Source organism: Falco naumanni, chromosome 4 (assembly GCF_017639655.2).
Source record: "Falco naumanni isolate bFalNau1 chromosome 4, bFalNau1.pat, whole genome shotgun sequence".
NCBI classification, from domain to species: Eukaryota; Metazoa; Chordata; class Aves; order Falconiformes; family Falconidae; genus Falco; species Falco naumanni.
Window position 1 is genome coordinate 91,354,042 of NC_054057.1, and position 25,594 is coordinate 91,379,635.

At 43.2% G+C, this 25,594-nt stretch overlaps 1 long non-coding RNA gene across 5 annotated transcripts in view; it reads left to right on the forward strand.

Moving 5' to 3' along the window:
* The window catches only part of LOC121087635, a 39,996-nt gene extending 14,434 nt beyond the window's left edge, over nt 1–25,562 (forward strand). For 2 of the 5 annotated variants that reach the window (XR_005827681.1, XR_005827683.1), the window contains 7 exons: nt 1,018–3,966; nt 5,936–6,163; nt 7,389–7,486; nt 8,401–8,525; nt 10,161–10,260; nt 16,186–20,396; nt 22,184–25,562. This is a non-coding gene — a long non-coding RNA (uncharacterized LOC121087635). Of the gene's footprint in view, nt 1–1,017; nt 3,967–5,935; nt 6,164–6,357; nt 6,457–7,388; nt 7,487–8,400; nt 8,526–10,160; nt 10,261–16,185; nt 20,397–22,183 lie in introns of all 5 variants that reach the window. The other 3 variants (XR_005827682.1, XR_005827684.1, XR_005827685.1) reach the window with 3 other exon arrangements.
* Nucleotides 25,563–25,594: the final 32 nt, after the last annotated feature.

Below are 25,594 nucleotides of genomic sequence, written 5' to 3' on the forward strand. Positions count from 1 at the left end.
GATTCAGTGATAATACAAAAATCAAATTGGATTCCAGGTGCTTTCCTGGCATCCTGTGTTTAAAACGGGATGTCCCTGTGCCGCATAGAGTGACATGATTTGATTACAAACATGCCATAGAAAACACGCTGCAAAATACCTTGTTTCCAATAAGAACCTATTTATATCTGAAATTTAAACCAAAGTGAGACATAAATTACTGGACATTATCTGGATATGGCTGAAATTTCTGAGACTCATTTGACATGACTTGTCTGAGAAAATGCCTGCATTTTAGGCCCAGTCTCCTGACAGTTTCCCATTGTCTCCAGCCTTAGTGTGTTCTACAGAAGGCAAACAAGAAAACAAAGTATTTCTGTGACTTTCTCCAGAACTGGGAATGCTGGGGTAACTTCGAGATACTGGCAAGGTCTCCCCGAATGCACCTGCATGGGTACTGTGTGCAGATACGTGATGACAGGCAAGAAACCAGGAACACAAGGAAGAGAAAATGTTAGTTCCCAAGAAAGTTTTGTCAAAGCGCTAGAAATGTTTACACAGCCTACCTAGCTCCACCTTGGAGCACCAGCTAAAGTATATCTCCCTTCCCATCTTCCTCTAAAACTCTAAATGAGAAACAAATAAAATTTTTGTAACCTTATATAGCCACTGCCATAACCCTATGTACCAGCCAGCATCCTTTATCTCTCACTAGCTGGAAATCTCACTTTTTCATTGCACTGAATCACCAGATGCATTCATCAAACATGACAAATGCCTCCAAAACACTAAATCACACCACTCGATCTCAATGGGCTACATAATCATTGTCGTACCGACAATAAATTTGAAAATATCTGTGTTCCAGACCTAAATACCTACAGCTTCAACCAGGGCTGAGAAACTGCAGAGGGAAAACTGAATCCTAAATTAAGTTTAAGAGTTTTTCAGTCCCTCAGAATTTTGATAAACTCATGAATTTTTGTGAGACTTTTTGATTTATTTTTTAAAAAAATATATATTTTTTTCTACCCACAGGAATGATTCATGGAGTAAGAGATATTTTCCAAGAATAAGTTTATATCTTGGTAAGTACAGAAATGTAGAAGAGAAAAACTATTTACTTCTCTCCTGGGGAGCTGCCAGTCCTATGGCCCTCCCCATGCATTTCTCCCAGGTGCTCCTGTGTCCCAGAGGACCCGCACCTGCCCCATGATGGCATTGTAAGGGGTTGGAAATATCTTCACAGCTTCCAGGGGGAAAGAAATGCAGCAGAGCATCCTCCTCACTCTGTTGAACAGCACCCTGCACCTGAAGGGCAGTGGCAGGAAAATGCTAAGGGCATCGTAGGTCAGACTTCGGTATTGCTGAAAAGAAGTTGGGCTATGGATGCGTGAGCAAGTTGCCCTAAGGATCCCATATATCAACTGACCTGTGAGAACCGCGTCCGTGAGAGCCAGGCAATGCACGGTAACTTGATAACCTTAATTAAAGAGATTCTCATTCTCTTTCTTTGGCATTGGTTGAGGCTAGAAATGCGGTGCTACCTCAGATAACCTTATTTTATCCAGGAGCACGCACAGGCAGATTATAGCCCACCGTGCAGTAAGGTGTTTTCACTTCCACAGAGCCAGTACTCCGCGGTCAGAGTTTAAACAGAGGTTTTGAAACCAGTTCAGTAGAAGATGCATGAATGTAAACATTTCCTCTTCGATGTTTATAACCCAGGTTCAAAAGCCTTGTGGTTATATGTGAGATTGCAACATGGACGTGTAGAAAGTCTTTGTTTTCAGTCCGTAAGTGAACCTTGATTTTTTTTTAAAGTTTATTTATGTACATGTATGTGCAAACACAAAGATATTGTCTCAAAAGCAAGTATACTATTTGCTGCTATGCAATCATACAGCATTTTCTTAGATCTCTGATAAGTGCCGTTTATTGCATTTTTAATTTTAAGTCAGGTCAAAAAGGAGACTTGCCTGGGATTTTTCACTGTGGTTTTGCCACCCAGTTCCCACTAAAGCTGAGTGTGTGATTTTGCTGAAAAAAGATGCTGATTTTGCAAGAATGCAAAACCTGTGCTGACATCAGTGGGAGCTGTGTATCTGGAATGATTAAAGACCAACGCCAACGATATGACTGCATGGTATTAACCTGGGATCTGGGAAACGAGTACTTTTTGCTCTGCAGTCTTCTTAATAAAGGGCAGCTTAAGGTGACCAGAAGCCCAGTCCCGCTGATCATCTGCACTGTGAGCTTCCAAAGTCATCTGCTGGCCGCTGGTCAGTTCGACCTTGAAAGCAGTGATCAACATCAAGGGCAGAGGGCAGCTCTGCCCTCCCCTCCCAGCCTGGGTACCTGCCATCATGGGCCAGACCATCCACTGGCGACAATGACAACCTTGTCCTCCCTGCCAGGCTCACAGGTCCTCACCGTGCTGCTTCTCCTTCCACAGCTCCTGGGGTGAGCTGAGCTCCTGGGGAGCCTCCCCACCAGATGGTAAGAGGATCTCTTAAATTGCTACGGCTGTAGAAAACTTCCACCACTACTTTTTCCCAGGCATCATCTGCTATACTCCAGTGATAAATCCAGTGTTTTGTATAAACAATTATTTCCCTGACAACCTAGTTTTCCATTAGAAAAATGCCCAAACCTGGGACTTATTATGGCAATTGACAGGTAAAAATTCAGCTTGTGCGGACTCATGCTGTTTAGCATATATACCCAAACAGCGAGGGAATGGCATGTGTCAAACCCACAGCCACCTTATTATACTGCGAGAACCACAGGGATGCACACAGTGACAGGGAAGCCAGATTCTTTTCAGCCCTCTGTCATATTCAGAGTGTTAACAGGGCTGAGATTAAAATATGTGAAATGTTTTTCACTGGTAAGAACTCTGGAAGTACTGATTCTTGCAGACTAATTGCCCCCAAAACAATTTTTTAACCCACTGTTTGATACAGCTTTACCTGTCAAGCTAAAGAGAGGTGTCAGAAAGTTAAACCTGTTTGGACGAGGCTTATTTGATGTGAAAAGCAGCCAGGAGCCCAGCAGGAGGGTATTTTCCCAGCTGAGAATTACAAAAGAACATCTTCATTTTAGAGACGAGCTCAGAGGTAAGCACGTAAACCAGCCAGGCGCAGTACCCATCAGCACAGAGCCTCGGCACAGGCTTGGCCAGGGTGTCTGCCGGCATCCTCAGCGTCACAGAGAGGGTTGCTTCAGGTGTCTGTTTTTAGAGCTGAGCTTTGCCTCATTTCATGATGATCAGACGGTGGGTACTGAGGGTCTGCAGTCCCTGATTGTGCCTGCAGAGCCAAAGAGCCTCCCCGTAAGCCACAAGCTGCAGTTGCAGGCACTCTGGTGGCATGGGCAGGGTGTAATTCCTAAACACCCTCAGGGGCCCCTGTGCCATCAGAAGACAGGGAGGGCCAGCAGGCTCACCCCTCCTTCTTGTCAGCTGGCAGAGGCTCAGGAGTAGAAGACATGGACCGTACGTGTTGGGGGCTGTTCCAGACCTGCTGGAATGCAGTTACCTCCGTGGTGCTTCATCAGCGGTTTCCATATATTAAGGGTATTTTGGAAGGAGCAGAAAATCGCTTTGTGCAATTAAAAATATCCAAAGGACTGGGGATGGTAGAGTGTAAATAACTAAATGACCAAATTGGCTTTCTCTTCTTGGAAGAGATCCATAACACAGATGCTGTTGGGCATGTTGTTGTTTGGATGACTCTGTCCTGTTCCTTCCTCAGCTGCCTGTACCTCCTGCTCTGCCATGACACTGCTGGGCTCCCTGCATTGCCATGCTCGATTTGTTCAAATAACAGTCTTTCAAAGAATAATGCCCTTTTACTCAAGGTTGAGAAGTGGCTGAATCAGTGAAAGTAGCGCTTGGAAGTTTTCCTGGGAGGTTACTGTCTCAAGTACTGGTCAGGACCTCATCGGCTCAGCCTGTTAGAGATGCTGACACTGCAAACCCTGCTGGTGAGATTTCAGACTCTCGTCTTTCCTGATAAAAAACCCTACAAATAACCTCCCTTGCTACAGAATGAAATATGAACTTGTATTTTTTTCTGATTTCCACAAGTAAACCCATTGCCCTCTAGATGCAAAGCTGCTTTCCACATCAGCAGCCATCCAACCTAGATGCAATTTTCAAGTGAAATTGTCATTAATGTGGCAGTGCCTGTAAATGACAGCATTGTGTAGCTGCAGTTTAGAAGGCTGCTCTCACTTAGATGGGCCCAGAGCATTAAATCTGTGTTCTGGATATGTTTGGTCCAGAGCAGATGTGCTATAGTCCATGTCAGAATCTGAAAATGCAAAGCGATGCTAACCTAAAAAACACCACCTATTTTTCATAAAAATCAAATCTAGCTCTTAATGAAGCAGTTGTATTTTTGGCACCTAAATTGTTCTTTAAAAAAATAATTAAAAATTAATAGTGCTAATAGTCATTTAATTATGGGAAATGCTCACACTTACTGCTTTGACTTTTTCCATGGGAATGTGTCACTAAAAGGAAAGGATCTTACTTTAATACTGGCCAAAGCAAAACTCAAGCCCAGCCGCTGTTGATGCAACACAGCTTCTCACCTGAGCAAAACAGTCTGCCTTGCAGGAGCTCCAAGAGCAAGTTTGTTCCTTTAAATTAAATTATTTTTGAACCAAAAACATTGATCAGTTACTGTTATTTGTCTATTCTTTCTGTTGATGCCAAAAGGAATCTGTTTTTTCTACCTCTGCGGAGATGCATGATCAGAGCATTCAGTACACATCCAGTTTTGCTTCAAGTTTTGTGCATGGTGTTACAGAAGAGGTTGAGAAATGCTGAGAAATAGGACGTTAAGTGCAGGACGCTGCGTATATTGGGTTAGGAACACAGGAGAAACAAAGTCTGCTTGGTCTTTAACCTAGTTGTCCCCATCAGGCTGCGCAGACCTTGCAGCCGCTACATGGGACGGCTGTAGCTGCATGTGCCTTTCAACGAAACCACCCATGGGCGAGCAGCACTGATGGATTGGGACCCAGCATGTGGCACCAATGGACAAACCCTGCTTTTTCAGACATCAGTACAGGCATCTGGTTTTTGCAAAGCAGATCTCTCTAGAATTGCCTTCACGTGGTATTTGGGGCGGTTTGTTCTCTTTTGGTATTGGCAGGCGTGGAACTGTGTGAGAACAAAATGTCACACAAATAAATAATGACATAAGAAGCATCAAGGTGTGGTATGGGTTAAGGAGGTGGGATTTCAAGTAGGAGAAAAAAATTCCAGTCTTTCCAATCCAGCTCACTAGTCCCCTATGTGTGGAATAATTTTAGAGATAATTATTACATGCTTTCCTGAATGTAATATACTGTTATCTGTGCCCTGCAAAATAAAGCCATGTCTAATTCTGGATAACCACAGGGGTGATTTCATAGTTACACTGAAATGAGAATACTAACTTGTTAATGGTCTTTACAGATCACATCATTTAATTCTGGGCTGTTGGTAGTTAAACCAAACTGGTCACAAAGGGGTACGTGCTCCTTGCCGTGCAGGCAGCAGCCCCTCTCGATTCCGACAGCAGGGAGAAAGGAGGATGCCGCTGGTGGCACAGCGCTCCTCCGTGGGCCAGTGTCAGCCCAGTGTTTGAGACAAAGCATGGGATGATTTGCTATTTCGCTTGCGTAACTACTCCACAACCTGGAGCAAAGGGTTTAAAGGCCAGGTCCTGCTGCTGCTGGGAGCGCTTCTGAAGTGCTGAGAGCCTCTGCCTCCCCTGCCAGCGATGTGTGACATGTTCTGAAGCAGGTGGAAATTACTGCCCAGAAAATGCTCACTCTCACACAGGGCAATTAGGAACAATGGAGCTGCCGGGGACTTGATGGGCTGGAGGTGAAAAAAAACCACTGTGGAAAAGTACCAACAACTCAAGAGGTAATGCTGCTATTTTCCTCCACTTTCCAGCATTTTCCTGGCTTCAGGTGTGATTCTTCACACAGTGAAACCTTTGAGTAAGCTTGTGGAGGGAGAGACAAATCGCCTTAAGGAGCGAACTACAGAATCACGTTTATCCATGGTTTCCAGAAGAAAAGTAGAAGGGAGCAATCTGTTCTCCTTTCCTCTCCAAAAACAGATCCCAGGAGCTCATTACATTGAAATAACATGATGAAGAGGCAAAGTTCACCCAATAAGGTAAAATAATTATAGCTTACTGGAAATCATAGAATCCTTTAGGTTGGAAAAGACCTTTAAGATCATCAAGTCCAACTTGTTAAATGATTAACAGATCTAGATAAAATTTGTCAAATAGTTGTGAACAAAAATGAAAGAATATGATCAGAAAAAACAACTTTGAGAGATGTTTCTGACTTTTGTTTTTGAAACAGTGCTTCCATTTCACTGTTAGCTAAAAAATGACATCTTGGAAGCTTTAAAGGACTGTGAAACCCAACCATGCTGGACAAAGGCCTCTAAGTGCCCTTGAAGTAAGTTTTTCAAACATTTAGTCAGTAAAACTTTTGAGGGGGGGAATGGGTAACCCAAAAATATATTCAAAAATATATTTTAATGACTTTTTTTTCTTTACTTGCTTTGGCTACAAAGTGGGGGAAAAAATGATGGAGATTTTGTAGAGACCATCCAGCTGGTCCCACCAACAGCAGCAGGTCAGGATTTACCACCAACTTAACTAGCTCTATGGTGTTTAGATTCAATAAAAAGGTAGAACTCTCTTACCAGCTCGTTTAAAAATCCTGCTCACTTTTGTGGGTTTTTTTTGTTTTGGAAGCCTAGGAGGCACATAAAATGCAATTCTCAGCAGAAGGACGGTAATTGGGAGAAAATGTAATAGATGGTCCACATTTCTCTTTGAAGTTCCCATTGATCAGTGTTTGCTGAGACTACTTTTCTAATCCATAACTCAGGAACATGAAGGAATTGTCACTTTATTCTTTGGGTGTATATGGTTTACCTCCTAAGAAAATAAGCTCTGGACGCCTCAGTAGCCTTTATTCAGGTTTTTCTTGCAAGATGGTGTAAAATGGGAAAGCATCAGGACCCCAGCTGTAATATTTTCCTGAATACACATTTTCCTGATGTTAATTGAAACTTCAGCACTTTTATGGTTTCTTTTTTATGTTTGAATTTTGTGTAAGAAAACTACATCTAATACCTTCCACTCAAAGAGTGTGCTCGAGCATTGGTGCTCCTGCCTGGAGAGGCAGCTTGTGCTGAAAACCCAAAGCTTTCACAAAGTGCTTTAGACCCTGTTAGACCAGGGAGTTACAGCCAGATGCTGAACCAGCACTAGGAGCACGGACACAGAAAATGTCCTGGTGTTGAAGGTGCCACTTGGATGTAGAAAAGAGTTTCTCTGCATGGTCAGGTGCTACCAGGTCTTGATTTTTTTGTATTTCAGTGTCTCAACTGAAAACCTGGCGGCTTCCTTGGCAGGAGTTTCCAAAGAGAAAATATTTCAGGCTTTGAGGATCTCACATACGCTGCTGCTGCAGCCACGTAAGTACCTGGTATGGGGGAAAGCTGGTCACAGGGAGGGCTGCTGGCTTGGACAAAACTTCTGGTGGCCAGAAACAAAACTGGCTCTATGACACGTAAGTTTTCTGCTGCTCTTCCCTTGTCTCAAACATAGAGCAAAACGGGCTCCCCATGCCTGCTGCCCAAAGGTGGAAGCACTCAGAACCAGGAGGCACGTACTGGGGTTCCTGACTACATTTTAATGGGAGAGAGAGAGAGAGCAAGATTATACTTGGGAGTGAGGAAATTATGGTGATCCAGAATTCAGAATAAGAATAATTAGTAAATAATGAGTAGAGTTGCAAAGGAAATCAATTTTTCAAGGACTCTGAAAAACATATTTAGAGCTGCAGTCTGGAACCTGCAGGCAGAGTCACTGCAAACACCATGTATCTGCTCGTATCAGATTTATCAGAAGTTTGTTAATCAGCTACTTCTAAAATACCTTTTGCAGCTGATCTGGTATTAATGAAGTAGTTTGTATCTCCCACCCCTAGGAGTTCTCCCAAGTCACGTACAGCAACTGTCCCCATGCAGGGGAGAGCAGGGATGGGCGAGGGCCAGCCTGCCTGTGCAGAGCTGGGTGCAATGCTGCTCTCCAGAAGCAGCAATGCTTTCCACAATTTTGTCCCAGTTTGAGGAAAAAGAAGGAAAATGCTGATTTCTTACATGGTGAGTCCTACCAAAGTGTCTTCAAGCAGCAGGGGTTTAAGACTCCCGTGTCTGTAATGTGTTGCCCTGTTGCTGCCCTGCTGCATACCCCTGCTTTGACATTCTCTTTGTGCTGAGCACACTGGTTCCCACTCGGGGACTGACTAATAATTCTTCATAACAGCCTTTCTGGGTGGTTTTGGCATCTATTTTTGCCCAGAAATCTCCTCCTCTTCTCTCTTCAGGAATACTGTAAAATCCTTCTCCATGGTCAGATCCTTCAGGACAAGCTGTGGTCATTGTATAAGTGCAGAGCACAATCAAAATGGAAATGAAAACAATTAAATATACACGACAAGCAGGTATTTAGGTGAGCCTAGATATGTTAACGGTTCATTTCAACCTTTGAACTAAACTAAATGTTGCTTTCATCTATTTTTAAAGAAATGTTTGTTTTCAGTGTGTAGATGCCCTGCTCCATCTGTTCTTTAAATGTTTTTTACTTAATCTTAAATAAAGCAGCCACTGGCCACGTTTGTACAGAGCACGTGTGCTTTTTATGCCACCATAGATGAGGATTCACACAAACCTATCAGCCAGTGCATGGGCTAACAGGCAGACTGAGAAGCAATTACCTCCAGATCTCTCATTTTGAAAGTCAAGTGCTCTGTATTTAGGTTGATATTAATTACAAGGTGCTGGCATGTTTTGCACCATTGCACTTCCAGGATGGGTTTTTGGACCTGCTCATTCCAGTGCCCCTCTGCAGCTTTGCAGGCAGCGCTGGAAGGTATGGAGGCTGCAACTGCTTGTGCCAAACCCAGCAGAGCTTCTCAGAGCCATCGAAGGACCCAGCCTGTGCCACGCTGAAAGCACAGGCTCTGCTTTCATTGGCGTGTATATGGCCGAGCAGCCGTGATGGGAGCCGGCCATGGGGCTCCTGGCAGTCGCTCCGCTCAGAGCAGCCCTTGGGAGTCTCATTCTCACTCAGATGGTCTGAAAATCAGGGGCTGGGAAACTAAAAACCGGACTTTGTTTCTGGCCCTGTGCTGATGACAGGGGATCTAAACACTCAGACGCAGCACAAAAAAATCAGGGGAAAGCTGATCAAGGTTGAATGTAGAGAAAGCACATTTGGATCTTGCAGTCAGGAAAGAGAGGGAGCGAGGGTTATTATATTTCTCTGAGCTTTCAGGTTGCCTTGCTGTCTCTGAGCAAGATGACAGCGGATGTCTTGTAAATATTTAAAGATGGAGCCTGACCCACCCCGTGCAGTGCTACGCTGCGTGAAGGCAAAGACCAGCAGCAATCTTCCAATATTAAAATATGTTGATTCTGAAAATGTAGCTGAATTATTTTTTTTCAGGAAAAAAATCTGAAAAAAAGCTACTCCTGTCAGGGAAGCATTGGGGTTTTTTTTAATCAATATGTGACAGTCTAATGCCACATAACATCTGTGTGGTATTTCTGAGATGCTGGTTAACTTCATTAGTGGAAACCGTTCAGACAAAAACGGGCAGGGTTTTCCCGGGGATGACAAGGTGCTGTCAGCAGAGGCTACGCCAGCATATGAGTCTTCTCTAGATTTTCCACACTTTTGAAGCTTGCTGCATCGTGGCAAAGGCGTAACTGCTCTTCTGTCCATGGTGGATAGTGACAGGACGTGTTATTTTCTGGCTGGAAGAGTCTTTCTGAATAATCTGTAAGATGTTTTTTACATGTTACTGTGCCAAAATAGGAAGGCAGCTTCCTATGTGTTCTCACAGAGGATGGCATCACTTCCACCACGGTGCACAGCAAGGCTCAAGATGCTGGGAGAAAATGCTACAGGCATTCCTCATCTTCCTGGGCCTGTGCTGCACCTCTGATGTGCAGCGCTGCCAATTTCTTTTGCTTCCATCAGTGGGAAATCGGTGCTTTTTGGTGCGATCCCAGCACGTTGCTCTGTATTTCCTGTGGAGGACACAAATATGCCGTTGACCTTGCTTTCCTCGTTTTCCCCCAGCCCTCCTCATGCCGGCCAGGGACCCAGCCCCACAGGAGAAGGCAGCCTTTGCTGGAGTGGGATTTCCACAGCTGCAAAGTTGCCTTTCCAAGGCAGCTCCGTATGTATTTTCCTTCGCCCAGTCTGATTCCTATTATACTTTTTGTTTGTTTGTTTCTGAGAGTTCTTCACCCAAACCAGTCACCAGTAGGGGTTTAAATGACAGGAAACCAACTGAGCGGCTGGCCGGAGGAATGGGATCTCCTGGCCAGCGATGCTTTACGTGCACTGCCGTGGAGCTGTGCAGGAGCGATGGCAATGACAGCAGCGCTGCTGTTGCTGTTGCAGGGCAATCGTGAAGGCAGGTTTCCCCAGCAGTCACTGCTGGCACAAAGAGCGCGGGCTTATCGGATGCTGCAAAGGCACGGCCTGCGTGGCAAGGGCTGGGCTTGGGCCACCTCGGCGTTCCCAGCCCTCCCCTGCAAGCCCAGGGCTGGGGGAGGGCAGAGGAGGCAGGTGGGACACGAGAAGGTAGTGAGAGCCCACGGAGGGTGGGCTAGTGAGGGAGGTGGAACAGGGAGTGTGGGAAAGTAGGAAGGGAAATAAAAATAACTGAAAATTAGAAGAAAAAATGAAAGAAAAAGACTAAAGTGCAGCACGTGAAGAAGGGAAGGAGAGCTGTGTGTTCTTCACTCTTCAGGGTAGCTCAAGCAGATGTATGTCGTGGTTTTGTCTCCGTTTGATGTAGCAGGCATTGGCATTCGGATTCTGATGAAGGTCCAACGGTTCCAACCCCTTGCAGGTGGGGTGAGGGTACGGAGGCGCGGCCGGTGGGGTGGCCAGCAGCACCGGGGCATTCCTCGCTCTGCAGCCACCTCCTGCACGCAGCAACTGCCCCGGCTGTGCTACACAGGGCAGCCCAGAGGAAAAAACTCCTGTTGTAAAACCCAGTCTGGGAGACGTACATATACTTGCAGTTTACCACAAGTACGTATTGATTAGGGCAACAATGTCATTTTGTTTTGTGCTGAACAATCCAGTGTTTGGAATTGAGACCTGTCAGGAGCCAAATGACTTAGCGGAGCAAATTGAAAAGAACAGGGCTATAAATTGCAAGGGAATTCACTTTGTGGTTAACACTCGGGCATGCTGTGAGAAACAGGGCTGTACACAAACTGCCCTGCCATGCAAATCCCAATCAATGTGCTGACAAAGTACCCTGCTGAACCCCAGTGTCTCACTCAATATGTCTTAAAATAGATGTAATTTAGGAGGCATGGGAAGGCATATATTTTGACCTTAAGTGATGCACGGACGGGAGGTATTGTGGAACTAATGAGGAGTGTATAGATGAGCTTTGTAGCAGCCTTACCGCATTTATTTCATATATATACTGCTAAACGTATTAAAATGGCTCTAACTGAAAAAGGACCTACTTGATATGTATAACACCATTTTCCTTCTCCAGTGTGTATTCTGAAAAGTCAGTACAATATTTTTGCCTAAGTATAAATCCAGGAATTGTCAGAAAACTAGGTCAATACATTCGTCTAAAAACCTAGTAACCCTCCCCAGCAAGTTCACTCCCTGTGCCACTCACAAACCCCATGCCACAGGCAGTCACTGCGCAGCACCTCCACCCTTCCACAGTCCCCAGCAGCTTTTCAGGAGCCACACATCTCTTCATGCACTGAGCTGGCGACCACCAACTCAGACCGAAGGTCTTACTCAGCTCCTTGAGTGTCTCGGGCTGGATGATCATTCCCTCCAACTCTCCCTACGGTGTTCTCTGCAGTTGTCACCACCTACTCCTTCATGCTGCAGCAAAAGATGGTGGTTGGAGAGACACTACGGTTTCAAGAGGTGATGGCCAAAGCGTTTTAATGTCTTACATCATTGCTGTTTAGTCTTGGTCGATTAGAAAAATCCAGAAAAACAAGCAAACGCTCACAGAGATATTTGATGCGCAAAAGGGACCTATAATGGAATGGTACCAATAGTGGTTGGGCTGCTGATTCTTAAAAGCAGTTCTGTAGTTCTGTACAAGGAGGGGAGCACACTGCAGAGGGGAGGCGGGGGGGCTTTGGATCCTGGTTATTAGTTCAGCCATCCAGCACAGCAGCCAGCTTTTACAAAATTCCTGCTTGACAGCAAGCCAAGCATCGATGAAGCAGCATCGCAGTATCATTAAATTTACAATGCTCATGGTAGCAGGAGCCAAGGAAGTTACACAGTCTAATGGAGGGGACTTCCAAATGCAGATTTCAAGAATTATTTAGATCCCTGTAAAACCTTGTTATCCCAGATTATGCTTCCTCAAATTACAGATTATCTTTCCCACCAGTGTGACCATGTCATGTTTCAACCCAAGGGCAATTTCTCCTTTACTGGAGGGGCCCCGTGAGTACGCTGAAGCCGTAATTCCCCCTTTGGGTCTGGGTCTGCCCTAGCAGGGAGCCGTCTCGGGGGGTGGGGGGGTGTCTGTGCTTCGTGCACTTGCCTGCACTCCCTGGCCTGCTGCTGTACGGGAATTTGGGGGCGGTGGGGAGGTGGGGGTGAAAAACACGAAATGTAAGGAGAAGCTTGGACTGACACTTGACAACTTTCCTGTTTTGTAAATTGTAGAGGAATTTGAATTGCATGATATGTTTTCACTTGCAAATGTTTTGGATTTGTTATTTTTCCCTTTCCTACATATCTTAAGCTTATAGCATTGCATAATCTCTTTTTTCCTCTGTCCTTGTAGAGCCACAAGCAGATAGCAGTATCTCAGGAATCATTCCCTTGCAACAGCAGTCTGTTTTTGCCTGAAGACAAAATAATCCAAAAGATGTTAATAGTTTTAATTTCCAGGTGTGTAAGAGCTGATGCTTCTGGAAAGGTGTGGTCTTTAAACCTGTAGTAAACTCAGATGTCTCTGCAGAGCTCTGTGGGAGCTCTGTGTTTGTTAGAGGAGCAAAATATTGGAGCTGTGAGGTGGTTTTGAAATATGGTACATTGTGGAAGAGCAACTGGAGAAAAATAAGCAGATGTTAAACTGAAAGGACTGCAGTGCAGTTCAGTCCTGGGCTGGTTTATGCTAAGAAAGGGCAGGAGAAGCCAAATGTTTAAGGAGGGCTGGAAGGGAATATTAGACAGCAGTCGGAGATGTTTAGATAAACAATAAACAGCCTGCTGAGCGCAAGGATTAAGAGATCAGTGGGAGAGAGATGTAAAAAGAGATGAAGGGGGGAAAAACGATTGTCATAAAATGCTGAGAGGATCCGGTCCTCAGCTTGTGCAAACTGGGTTAACGTCCTTGCATCAGGGATCACCAGCTCACGGGGTTGTCCCTAGCTCCCAGGGGCAGGTAACACGCTCGCAGCCAGCAAGCAGTTTCTCCAAAGTGGTGGTAGAACACACAGGTAACAGACACTCATACATGTTATGGTGGAGAGGAAGATCGAAGGAAATGGGTGATTTTTTTTTAATGCCAGCTGGCACCTCATCTTTCATGGAAGAGGAGGAGGAGAAAGAGGAGGAGGTGAAAGGGGAGGAGGAGGAGGTTGGATCTTCCATGGGAGGGGAGGATGGAAGGACGGAAAGTTGCTGAGGAAACTATTATATTTCCTGGCATGATGTGATGGGGGAATTTGATCATCTTTTGATAACAACAGAAATGTCTTTGCAAAAATTCTGGGCTATCCTGGTAAAAAAAGTCAGGAGAGTTCAGTCCTGTGCCCAACAGAGAGGAATGGGATAAAGCCAGTGTGGCTTTTGAAGGTCCTTTGAGGCAACACACAGTTAGCACAGCGTCTCCGCTTTGCCTCCAGCCCACTACGCGATACGTCGCACACAGTGACAGAGCGGTTGTTACACAGGGACAATTCTTTGTTATTTTCTTTCCTTCCTTTTTTTTCTTTCTTTTTTTTTTTTTTTTTTCATTACACTCCACTGCAAGAAATACTCCTAGGATACTGAAAATAAACATCTCTTTCCTGACCATTTACCAGACATTGCTTCTAATTCATGGAAGCCTCTGCCCACCTCGGGAGTGAGGAGGAGACCCCGAGATGCCACCTGCCCCATCTGCTGGTTTTTGCACTTCAGGCTCTTTGCAATCAGGTTAAAAAGCATTTCAGTGGGAAAAGCAACATTTCCACCTTCTTCCACTGATTTAAGCTTTCCTGTTAATGGCATGCATTTTCCTTTCCGCTGTGTGCAGTATAAATCTGGTTTGAGCTTTGTGCGATGTTCATTGGGCTCTGTGGGCTATTGTGGAGTTATTCCACTGTTGCTGAGAGAATCTGGATCCCTTCCTATTATTTGTCTTTATTCTAGGGAATAAACATGCCAGCATTTTTCTGCAGATGTGCCTCCTCTACCGAAAAAATCCCCCACAGCACCAGAAAGCATTGCAGGCACAAAAGACGGAGGTGGAAATATATTCTGAAAATGCCACACTGGCTTTTCTGAAATGACGGTGTTGACATTTTGCGTTTACATTATCAAAACCATTGCGTGTGTGCTTCGGGGAACAAAGCCACGGGACAGGGGGGTTGCAGGGGGTGCCAGGCAGTTGCTGTTCTCGGTCATCTTTGTCCAGGAGATTCCTCTCAGTTGCCAGTCTCACTCCGCTCTTGTGTTTTATTTAGAAAAGTTAAATTACTATGCCAGTGTGCTATGATGAACGTGATCTGGTCGCCGTATTTAATGTACCCTTGGATAACATTTAAATATGTAATGGCAAACCAAGCTGTGATAAACCTCTCACAATGAGTCAAGAGCAAGCTCATTTACAAAAGTACTTCAGTAGGAATTAAAATAAAATTTCCATCTTCCACAGTTACATTCGGATCCTAGTTGTCATTAACTTACTCAAAAACCCATTTGGTATTTCAAACTTTAGTAAATCATTGTGTCTTCCAATTAACTTTCATACCGCAGACAACATAATGTGACTAATTTCATTCAACACTGTTGTTTAATAAACATCTAAACAATTCTTTATTTCTGAGTCACAAAGAAATGTGCAGTTATATTATATTGTGCACGCAGTAATGGGCAAAAGGAAAATTACTGGAGAGAAATTAATCTTGTTCTTTTGGTTTATCAGCTTTGGAGGAACAATACTCTGTGGGTGATGGGCACAGCCAGAGAATTAGCCACCCCCCCATCACAAGTGCAGCATTATTTGCAAGGAGAAAGTATTGCACTCTTGTACCAAGCCCTGGGATTTTTTGGCTGCCCAAGCAAAGGCACCACAGGGGTCAGTTGGATGTTTAGCAGCCCAGAGGGTGCAATGGATGCAGCAGTAACTATGAGCTATGACTCTTTCCATCAAAGAGACAAGTTAGGGGGGCTGGGATGCTGGAACAGCAGTTGGAGATGGGCTGGCAGACTCACAGTGTCCTGGGACCAGCCCTGTGCCTGCACAGTGAGCCAAGCTAAATTCAAGTAATAAGACCTATTAAAGTGACGTGAGCTAAACAATGCTACTTCAATAACACAACTATGATACTAAATTATTCAGTATTTAAGAATTAAGAGAACATGCTCGTAGGGGCACAGTTCTGATCCCAGTGTCCTAGCAGATGCCACTGCAGCACAGCTGTGGGCAGGCACAGAGAAGAGCAGTGTATCTGGACAGAGGTTTTCTCACTGATGCTTTCTCGTTACAAGTGGCAGGTTTTTAAATCTGGCAATTTTTACAAGGTGGTCAGCACATGTGTGAATTTTTCTGCTGGTGTAATTGCAGAGGGCTCTGTGTGCTCAAGCGGGGAGGTGATCATGCACGGCTGCTATGCCTCTGCGGGAAAGTGCAGAGTGCAGGCAGATGACCTGAAAAAAAATTATTAGCATTGAATAAATGTCATTCTTCCCAATTTTTCGTTTTAAATATGCTCTCCAGAAGAGTTTGAGCAGATGTCTAATCAGGGACGAGAAAGACTGCTGCGTAACTTATCAAACTGATCACACTTGAGTCTGAAATTTCAGCATCTGTGGCCTTCCCAGTGAGTAGAGCCTCAGAGATGATAAATCCGTTCCAATAATTGATGTCTTTCAGGAGCACGATCTCATCAAAGGATTCCTGGAGCACAAAGCAAAAAAGACTCAATCCCTTCAACACTTCACTAATTACTGACCTGCGGACTGTGGCATGCGGACCCCGATCTTTGAGATGGAGGATTTTTGTGGCTGGCAGCACCCATGGTTGGGAGCATCAGCCTGAACACACTGTGAAAAACCTTCAGGTCCATTTTACGCCCAACAGCAAAACTGTACGTATGTCCGTAAAGTGAGGAACTACAGTGCTGCCTGAGCTGTGGGAAGACATCTGTAGAGGCAGTGCTGTGGTGGAATGCGGGCAGGCCATATTGGAAAAAGTAAGGAGTTTGTTTAGTGGTAAAAGCTCTGATGTTTTTTGCAAATGTGTTTGCAGAGCCATTAAAAGCTATGTTTAATCTCTGCTCCATTTCCATTCTGGTATGCATTATGCTTCTTCTGCAAGGAGCGAGTGCAGTTAATGGCATTGGGCGGCTCTGCCTCTGCTGATGGGGAGGCTGGGCAAGATCTTGTGGGGGCTGCTCTGCCAGGGGACTCCGGAGACCTCTCTGAAACCAAAGCACAGGGCTAAATGCTGCTCCATGTTTGTGTGTGCCAAACTAGGATGCCAGTGTTTGTGACTGAATGAAAACTTCCCTGAATTAGTAATGACGTTTTTATTTTTAAGGGACTCAAGCTCAGGCAGCACTTTTAAAAATGAATCATGATTTTAGGTGATTTCTTTCTGCGTGGATGCTCAGAACTGTCTGAAAATAGTCTGTTAAAGCTATTAGGACTCTAATGGAGGTGCTCACACTCACTAAACTGATCGGCAAACAATGGCTGTAGTGTCTCATCCTCCTGATTATATTCCCTATTTGCATTTCCTTGGATATACAAAGAAAAAGGAAATCAACAATGAACAGCACAGTTAGAGCAGGAATAACCAAAGTGTGATAGAGGAATAACTGCTGATCTGGAGGTGTCATACTGCACTGCCAGACACACACCCGGGCCTTTTGCAGCAGAGCATCCCGCAGCTGCCTGGGCATCCCGGTGCTGCTTGGGAGCTGCTGGAGCAGTGGGGTGGCTCAGGCTGGTCCCCGACTCGTTCCCTGCCTGGGATGCACTGACGGGAGCAAGCAGTGCAGCTTGGCATGGCTCAGGTGCAAAATGCTGTGGGAGCGTTCTTTTTTGTCCTTCATCAGAAGGATGGAAGCCAAGGTTTGATATGTTAACACTTGGCCTAATATTAGCTAGGGAAATAAAGCAGGTGTACTTCATCATATTAAAGATACAAGCAATCTCTAACGGTCTGTTATTAATGTGGGGAGATTGACTGAAAATATTTTGCCTCAATGGCTCTTAAGAAATTCACAGTTCATTTCCAGTCATTAAAATAATTAGGTGCTGCGCTTTGACTACTCCACTAAGGGCACAGCTATAGGGCATGCTGACCTCAGCGTGAGCAAGGGTGTGAGCTCACAGCTCATCCCCTCCTCGCCCAGATAGCATCCACGTGGGCTCCCGCCCCGCGCTGGAGCTGGTCTTGAAAAATGTAAGTTAACCCAGTGAGGCACTGTTAACGCTGTTCAAGTGATGTAAGGATATGAGGCAGAAGGAGTTTGATAATTGCACTTCTCTTTCTGCACTAGCTTTTCAACTAGTTCTTAATCTGAAAGTCTTTTCTAGTTTTTGAAAAAGCAAAGAGATGTTCTTGTAATTCTGGTGTTAGGTAGCAGTATCTTGAAGGTATTTCTGTAAATACACTTGAAATGTGTAGAATTTGGCTCAGGGGCATTGCTGAGGGCGTGCAGAGCTTTTGTCTGCATTGGCAGTTTGGACTTAGGCAAGGTTTATAGTGGTGCAGGGGTGGGTAGTTTTGTACGGGTTAGGAATGTGATACCAGAGTCAGGTCAGTACAAGCACAGCTCCTGCTGCAGCATCCGTAAGGGGGCTGTAAGCCCATCGTCGATAACGGGGTGCATAGTGCTTCCATCAAAGCCGCTGCTCTCTGATGAATTAGGCACGGCAGACAAACTTGCATCAGGATCTGCTGCTAAAAGTAGCACCAAAAATTAAGGATGCACCAAAATGACTCCGCCGCTTTGCACTTTTCTCTGTGCCGCAGGGCTGAGATGCAGGGGGATGTGCAGGCTGGCTGCTAGCTCATCTGTACTGGTGTGGCTCCTTGCCACGTCCAACTGGTCCTGCTGAACCAAACCCAGGTGTGAACTGGGGTGAAAAGCTCTCTGCTACATGACCATACAGGATCTACTATGATGGCATCTATGCCTTTGGGTAGAGCCTGTAAACATTACTGTGATACTATATATAGCGAAAGGAAAGATGTAAATGGACTTTCAGATAACCTTCAATTCAGTAAACTAAAAAAAAAAAAAAAATCCACTCACTTTAATGGGATCGGAAGAGTTCAGATGTTTGGGTAAGTTTTCTTTCACTATTCCCTTATTTAACTTCGATAAATACTACTCAGTGGAGTTTTAGAAATCTAAATTTTGATTGTGTTAGTAATAGGAAAATAAGCAATAAAAATGGCTGTTGAGATACTTGTACACTGATGAGGGAATTATCAAAACAGCTATAGCTGAGTAACTGTGAACAGCACCAATGTTTCCACTGAATACAATTATATTATATTATTCCCCAATTACAAAGATTATTTAAATGGCAAAAGTTATAGAATAATATACACTAGAAGATGTACCTATTTCTAAAATCCCTGAAACCATACTTAAATCTTCAGAGTTATTGCTCACCTTTAACGTAGTTCTCATCAACTGCAGTATAAGCCTTAGAACTGACACTTCAGATAAGTACATGATATAGTTCAGCCCTAAAACCCTTAACAAAAAATACATCAGGGCTTACTGTAAAATTTCATGGAGGTTTAAAGAAAATATTAAGTCAATAGTTCTTCAGTTATTAGGGGCTTTTACGGTAATCAATACTTTCCGGCCATATTAGTGCCTACGATGATGAAAGATGACATTAATATCCAGCTCTTCTTTTTTTGGTGTATTTGTGTCTATCCTATCTTTACTCAGTCCTGCTAGAATCAATAGCAACACAAAGAATATCGTTATTTAAAAAATGTCATCAATATTGATTTGTTTATTACTGCCATTTTCAAGTGGAACTTGATTTCAGGAAAAAAAATACTTTTTCATACAAAAGAATTAACAGTCACCCTAAAACTCTGGAGTACCACGTGACTTTGCTTATGGTGATTTTTCAGTTTAGCAGTGTACTAATGCAGCAAGAACTGTTTTAGGATTAATAAATCCTAAAAATAGGATTAATAGGATTAATTCTAGGAATTCTTGAGAATTGCATGACATTTTATGCCCTCAAAGCATTGCACAGATGTTAATTAAATTTAATTGATATTCAGTCCTGAACTTATATCATGCAGTTACTAATGATTTAATGATTTTTTCAATGGAATAGAGTCTTTGCCTTTGATTCTGTTTCAAAAAATTGAGACAGTCATCCTATGTGCAGTCTTTACGCTCAATCCTTCTTATTCAGGTACCTCAGGAATATGGCTGGTCAAATGACAAAATTTCCGGCCCTTTATAGCAGCAGTGTTTAATGTACTTTCTTTTGTCTCCCACTGCTGGCTTTCTTCTGTATTTCTCAGGTAGGAATTTGCTTAAAAATTCTGGTGATAACTCGGTGTTTGTCTCTGCGCATCCAGGACCTTGTTTGTGCTCATTTCCCTGGTTGTTCAGTTCCCCAAACCATGTATTTATTGACTGATTGCGGCTTACAGTTCCAATAAGACCAGCCACAACAACAGAAATATTACAGACTTGTCTGTATCTCTTCACCTGTGATTGCCCCAGAAACTTCTCCAAGTAAGCAGTCAAGACAGAAACTTCCTATAAAGATAAAAACCCATGTGCCACAGGAATTTCAGACTGTACCCGTTGGTTCTGTCTCTGGTGAACAATACCCTGATGTGTTCATGGAAACTAACACTTTACCTGTTCTGTTGCCTTGATGGAAGGGTTTGAACTATGCTGCATCACCAGGACTGTTGCAGCATCAACAGCTATGCACGGCCAGTCCTCGTGTGCTCAGGACCCCTGCCAGCTTGGTCGGCTTCTGCCAACCCTGCACTCCTTTGCCCATGCCTTTCCTGAGCCAGGGAGCCCCAGGCTGGATGCACTATTTCAGATGCAGTCCAAGGAGCGCTGGATAAAGGGGGTAAGCCTTTTCATTGAGCTATTCTCCTGTTACACAGCTTAGGATGCTGCTGGCTGTTGCTGCTAGGGCTCACTGCTGGCTCAGGCTCAGCTTGCTGTCCCCCAGGACACCTGGTCAGCCCCAGCCTCGGTTACACAAGGCGGTATTCCTTCCCAGGTGCTGGGCTTTGCATGTGCCCTTGTTCAGTCTGGTACGTTTGTGGTCAGCCTGTGCCTCCAGCCTGTTTACATATCTTTGAGTCAAAAGCACATTGATTAGTCCCCCGTTTGATGCCATCTGCAAACTTGACAATAATGCCTCCTCCAGGCTGCTGCTAAAAGTGTTACACAGGACAAAGCTGCAGCTGGAAAGGAAGGCTTGCCTAGCAGCTTCAGAGAGCATGACTTCATCAAAGCACTGCAATAATTTAATGTAAGGTCTCCATTGAATGGCATCCTTTAGTTCTTTTGTAATTAACAAAATCATAAACATTGTCATCTAATTTAGTCGAGAGTGGCTGTGAGATCTGCAGTGTTTGCTATATGTATGTTGCAGACAGTATGTGTCATGGGTAACTTAACAGCAGGTCTGTTTAATGTAGCAGTTTCCTTGTTTGAACATGACTTCTGCAAGCTATTGTTTCTAGCGAAGCACGGGGTTTATTTACATGCAGTGATTGCTCAGCTTCCAAGTGACTGTCAGTCAAATGAAGAGTAGATGCATTTAACTGATTATGGAATGCAGAACTGCATTATTATGGCTAGATTTAAACAACATTGGAGTACAATTTTAATCTTGTTTCCAACCTGCTTTTACATTCTGATGGACCTAGGAACCCAGACTCTTACAGCAGTTGCCAGTTGGAATTTCCCTTGGAAATTAGCCCCCAGATGCCTTAAGATCAGCAAAGCTGTTTCACATACAATTTGGCCTTTTCTGACCCATTATAAGGCAGCTGGAAGAAGGTCTCATTCTAACTACAGCCAGATTGGAAAATGAAAGCAGCTCCTTCTTAAGAGTATCCCTGAATCCATTGCTTTTAGAGGCAGTATTGGGAAATGCTGCTAAACTACTCCCAAAAATAAAATGGTTGGAAAGAGCAAGAGAGTGGATGTATTATGAAACCACTGAACTATTTATGCTAAAACCAGTTACTCCAGCAGGGCTTTGCATGGTGCATGAAGCCCCTGATATGAAGTAAATGAGCTGCAATGCACTGGGAGCGTTTCCCATATGCAAACCTATGAATTATCATCAACTTTCTAAACCTGTGTTCCTGGCTGTCAGTGTTAAAATCCTATTGTGTCTCTATCTCTAAACTACTTATGCAGAAAGTACCTTTTTCTTATGAACAGTAAACATCTCTGAAATGTAATGGGGAAGGTGTCTCCTCTGCAATATTGATTCTGCTTCCTCTGGCTGTCGTGGCCGGTCTGGGCTGAATACAATTAGATGCGATCCGTGCACTCAGGGGAAACAAGGCTTCTTTTCTCTAACTAAGCCTTCTTCAACTCCTAATAAATAGAGCATTAAAAGGGAATTATTCCATTTTGCATTTTATAGAATGGCTAGTCTTCTTCCATTTGAGAGTCAGACCCTAATGATCAAGTCAGTAAAAACATTTCTAGTCAGGCCTCTTTTTATTTCAATCTCTACTTATCTGGGGGAAGAACAAAACATAAAGAAACCACAGAAAACACAGCATTTAGCTGACCTCCCACAATACATCATTTGATAGCTTTTGCTCCATCTTTCCAAAAGGCCATTTAGCTTAATAGTCTCTTCCATTTTTCATTTCTTTGTTACAGGTGCTGGGGGGATGATTTTCAAAAGAACAATGGAATGACATTTTACCTGACTTTGGAAATGAATTCACAGCGGTGGTTTAGCAATCTCATGCCTTTTGTGCCTTAGATTTGCCTTCCATAATACGGAATGGGTGGTGAGATACTTTAACAAAGCAATAGAAAATTTTAAATGAGAGGGTACATACATTTTTCTATCCTATTACGAACTCCTAAAGCCATTAGTACATTGTTTATATGCTCATATTTGTAATAAAGGATTGACTAATTGAATTTTCATAAATTTTAGGCAAAGCCAAAATGAATTGGCCTCCATTCCAGTTTAACTCAGTGCCCCAAAAAATTTACTTGTAGGCAATACATTATTTAAAAAACACTCTGAAGAAAACATGTCTAACTTTATGATACATATTTAGACAACATGTCTTTAAGCCCTGTATGGACCTACAATATTCAATTTATATGAAATAGAATGAATGAAAAAGGGGCAAAAAAATGGGTATTTACCTGGAAACTTGGACTGCAGTTTATTAATCTGTATCTCGGTATTGGTTGTTACTATTGTTTGCCATTGATAATGCTAAGTCATTAAATGAAAGTCAGTTCCTTGTGGAAGAGTTTGTTGGCTTCTTCAGGGTCCTAAAACCTGTGAAGCGTGAAATCAATGACAAATTGTGAGGAGGTATTACAATTTTAAAATGTAGAGCTTATGGTGATTTGGAACATTGTAGAAAATCAACCATTTTGTGAATGGCTAACAAAATATGATATATTGCTGAAAATCTCCTTAAATACTCAGCTATTGAAAGAAATTAATCCTAAATGGGACTTCAGTAGTAGAACTTCTAATTTGATGAAATTTTCATGCTTGATAGGTAGTGATATCAACTAATAACGTTAATAACCTTACTATTTACAGGTAATTATCCCTATAAATGAGCTGTGATGGTTTGAAAACATCTGTTTCCTTTTGGAATCAGTGTATATCTGCCCTTAAACAAGGTGAAAATTTGGTGTTATAACTCTGAGGACTAAATTTCTATATTTTTCCTGCGGTGCTATATTCCTTGTAATTAGGCAACAGCTTATATGGTAACAGCTTATATGATTACTGCATTTGTATGTATCGCTGTGTACATTATTAGAATGTGTTTCCTTAATCTCACGGTTTTTTTCTGATACTTTAGGCATTAAACAAATCATAGAGTTGATATGTTCAAGATTTTTAAAGGAATTGTTTTATTATTTCGCTTATGAAATCCTTCCATCCTTTTAACGAGCTTTGCCATAACTGCTTCCTCCTTGGAGGCTCAGACCAGCATTGTGCATATCCACCCACACCTTCATCCAGACCTCTTGAACTTTCCTTAACACACACAGAGCCTGCACTCTGAATGCACAAACACAATAAAACTCTCAGTTGAGAGCTAATTTGATGCCAGCTGAATATTCAGCTAGTACTCTGAAACTACCGGTAATCAAATACCTGAAATACCTTGTGCAGAGTGAGAATTTCTATTTTTCAGAACCTATGTTGCCCTCCCATTCCCAGCAGAAGTTTTCACCATCACTTTATCTGAAGTCCTTTAAAGCTGTTAAGTCAGTTTGGCGTTTCGCTCAGATGTTCTCTCAGGTGGAGGAATCCTTTTAACGTGACGGTTATGCGAGTAAAGAGAAAATACTATTAAGTCATTTTGTAGATGAGAGAGGTTATCTGACAGAGGTTTCCTTATCAATACAGGTGGCAGCAAGATCCCTTTTTTCCTTCCAACAGAGACAAAAGTGGCAGCTGGATGGAATTTAAACACAGGGCAGTAGGGGGATTGGAACAGACACATCTCTCTGAGGCTGTAATTACCACCCCCCCCCACCCCCCCCCCACCCAAAGGGACTCAGCTGTACCGGGATGTGGTCACAGGTTCTTATGCTGGGAAATGCCAGAAGAGTACAACTGGGCTGGTCATCAATCCACATGGCTGAATCTGTGTGACATGAAGGTGAAAGCTCTAATATTAGACTATAGACTGATATAAGCTCAGTATAGCTGGGGTGTCCAGTATGAGTTGTAAGGCCAGATTCTCTATGATTTTCCAGCTCTTTCATGTCTCCCATGTTCTTCAAAGTGGCTGAAAAGCAGTGAAAGGGTTTCCTGAGATTTCTTGCAGAGCATCGCACCACGAGATGGTAAAGAACACGTCAAGGCAGATAGAAAGTACAGCTAGTCTTGCTACGCCCAATATACCATTACTTGAGGGATCTAGGCTGCTCTAACCTTTGTGAGAGTCGAGGATGATGGACATCCTGCAAATGCAAGAGCAAAATGAGAACAGCAAAAGCATAACAGCATGTCTAGAGTGCCTGTTCCTCTGCTCCTCCCGGCAGAAATCCAGCTGAGTTTGGCATTTATGTCTATTATATGTAGTTTAAGTCCATTACATTGTAGCATTTTTTTCCCCACCATCTTTGCAGTGCAACTGCCTTTGGATTGGAGTGATGCAATACTTAGTACCAGTATTAAAAAAAAAAAAAAGAGGTAGGAAATGATGTTAACAGTGTAACTTTCAGCCCAAGAAGTGGAGAACACCTAAGTAAGCAGACTGCAAAAAGTGTACCCAGTCTCTACTAAATTTCAATACTGTGTGATGAAAAAAACTCAGAAAGGTCTTTGTTTCAAAGCCTTTGCTGTGCCTGTTTCACTTTGTCAATGTTAGCTCTGACTGGGTGATATGTTTTCACTGCCATCGCCTGCTGAGGTTACATGCCTTCTTCCCTAAGACAAACTGCAGCCATGTGAAGTCAGCAAAAGCCTCGAACAGAATCAAGAATGTTTTCCCCAAGATTAAGGACAATATTGTTGTAAATGTCACCATATTAACTTCTCTGAACCTTCCTGAGTGCTGAGTGATTTCTCTGCATGGATAATGGGAGTAGCATGCTCTGTATACACAGTGCAAGAAGGACAGTGCTTTTAACTTCTAAGTAGTACTCTGTATTTTAAACTGGTCAAATTTATTAACCAGTTACTTCTATCTAAATGTGTATAAAACCTTTTACATTATTTTACATAATATACAGGAGCAATTTAATTGTCTCTGTTGGTTAATACATATATGTATAAAACCAACACCGCTTGCACTGTGAGTAGGGATTGCTGAAGTGAGCTCTGCATAAGCTCCTGTTCAGACAGGGCTGGTTAGATCTTCTGCAACGCTGTCTAGAGCTATATATACATTGATCTTTGTGCTGAGATGGATGCTGACAGATCCAATAAGAACAACAGGGAAATAAATGTTACAGCAGGTAAGACTCAATGGAGTTAACTCTTGTTTATGCTAGCTAAAGATCTTGCCATCTAATTAACACAAAGACAACCATATTTTTTTTTTTTATTTTTTTTTTTTTATTTTTTTTTTA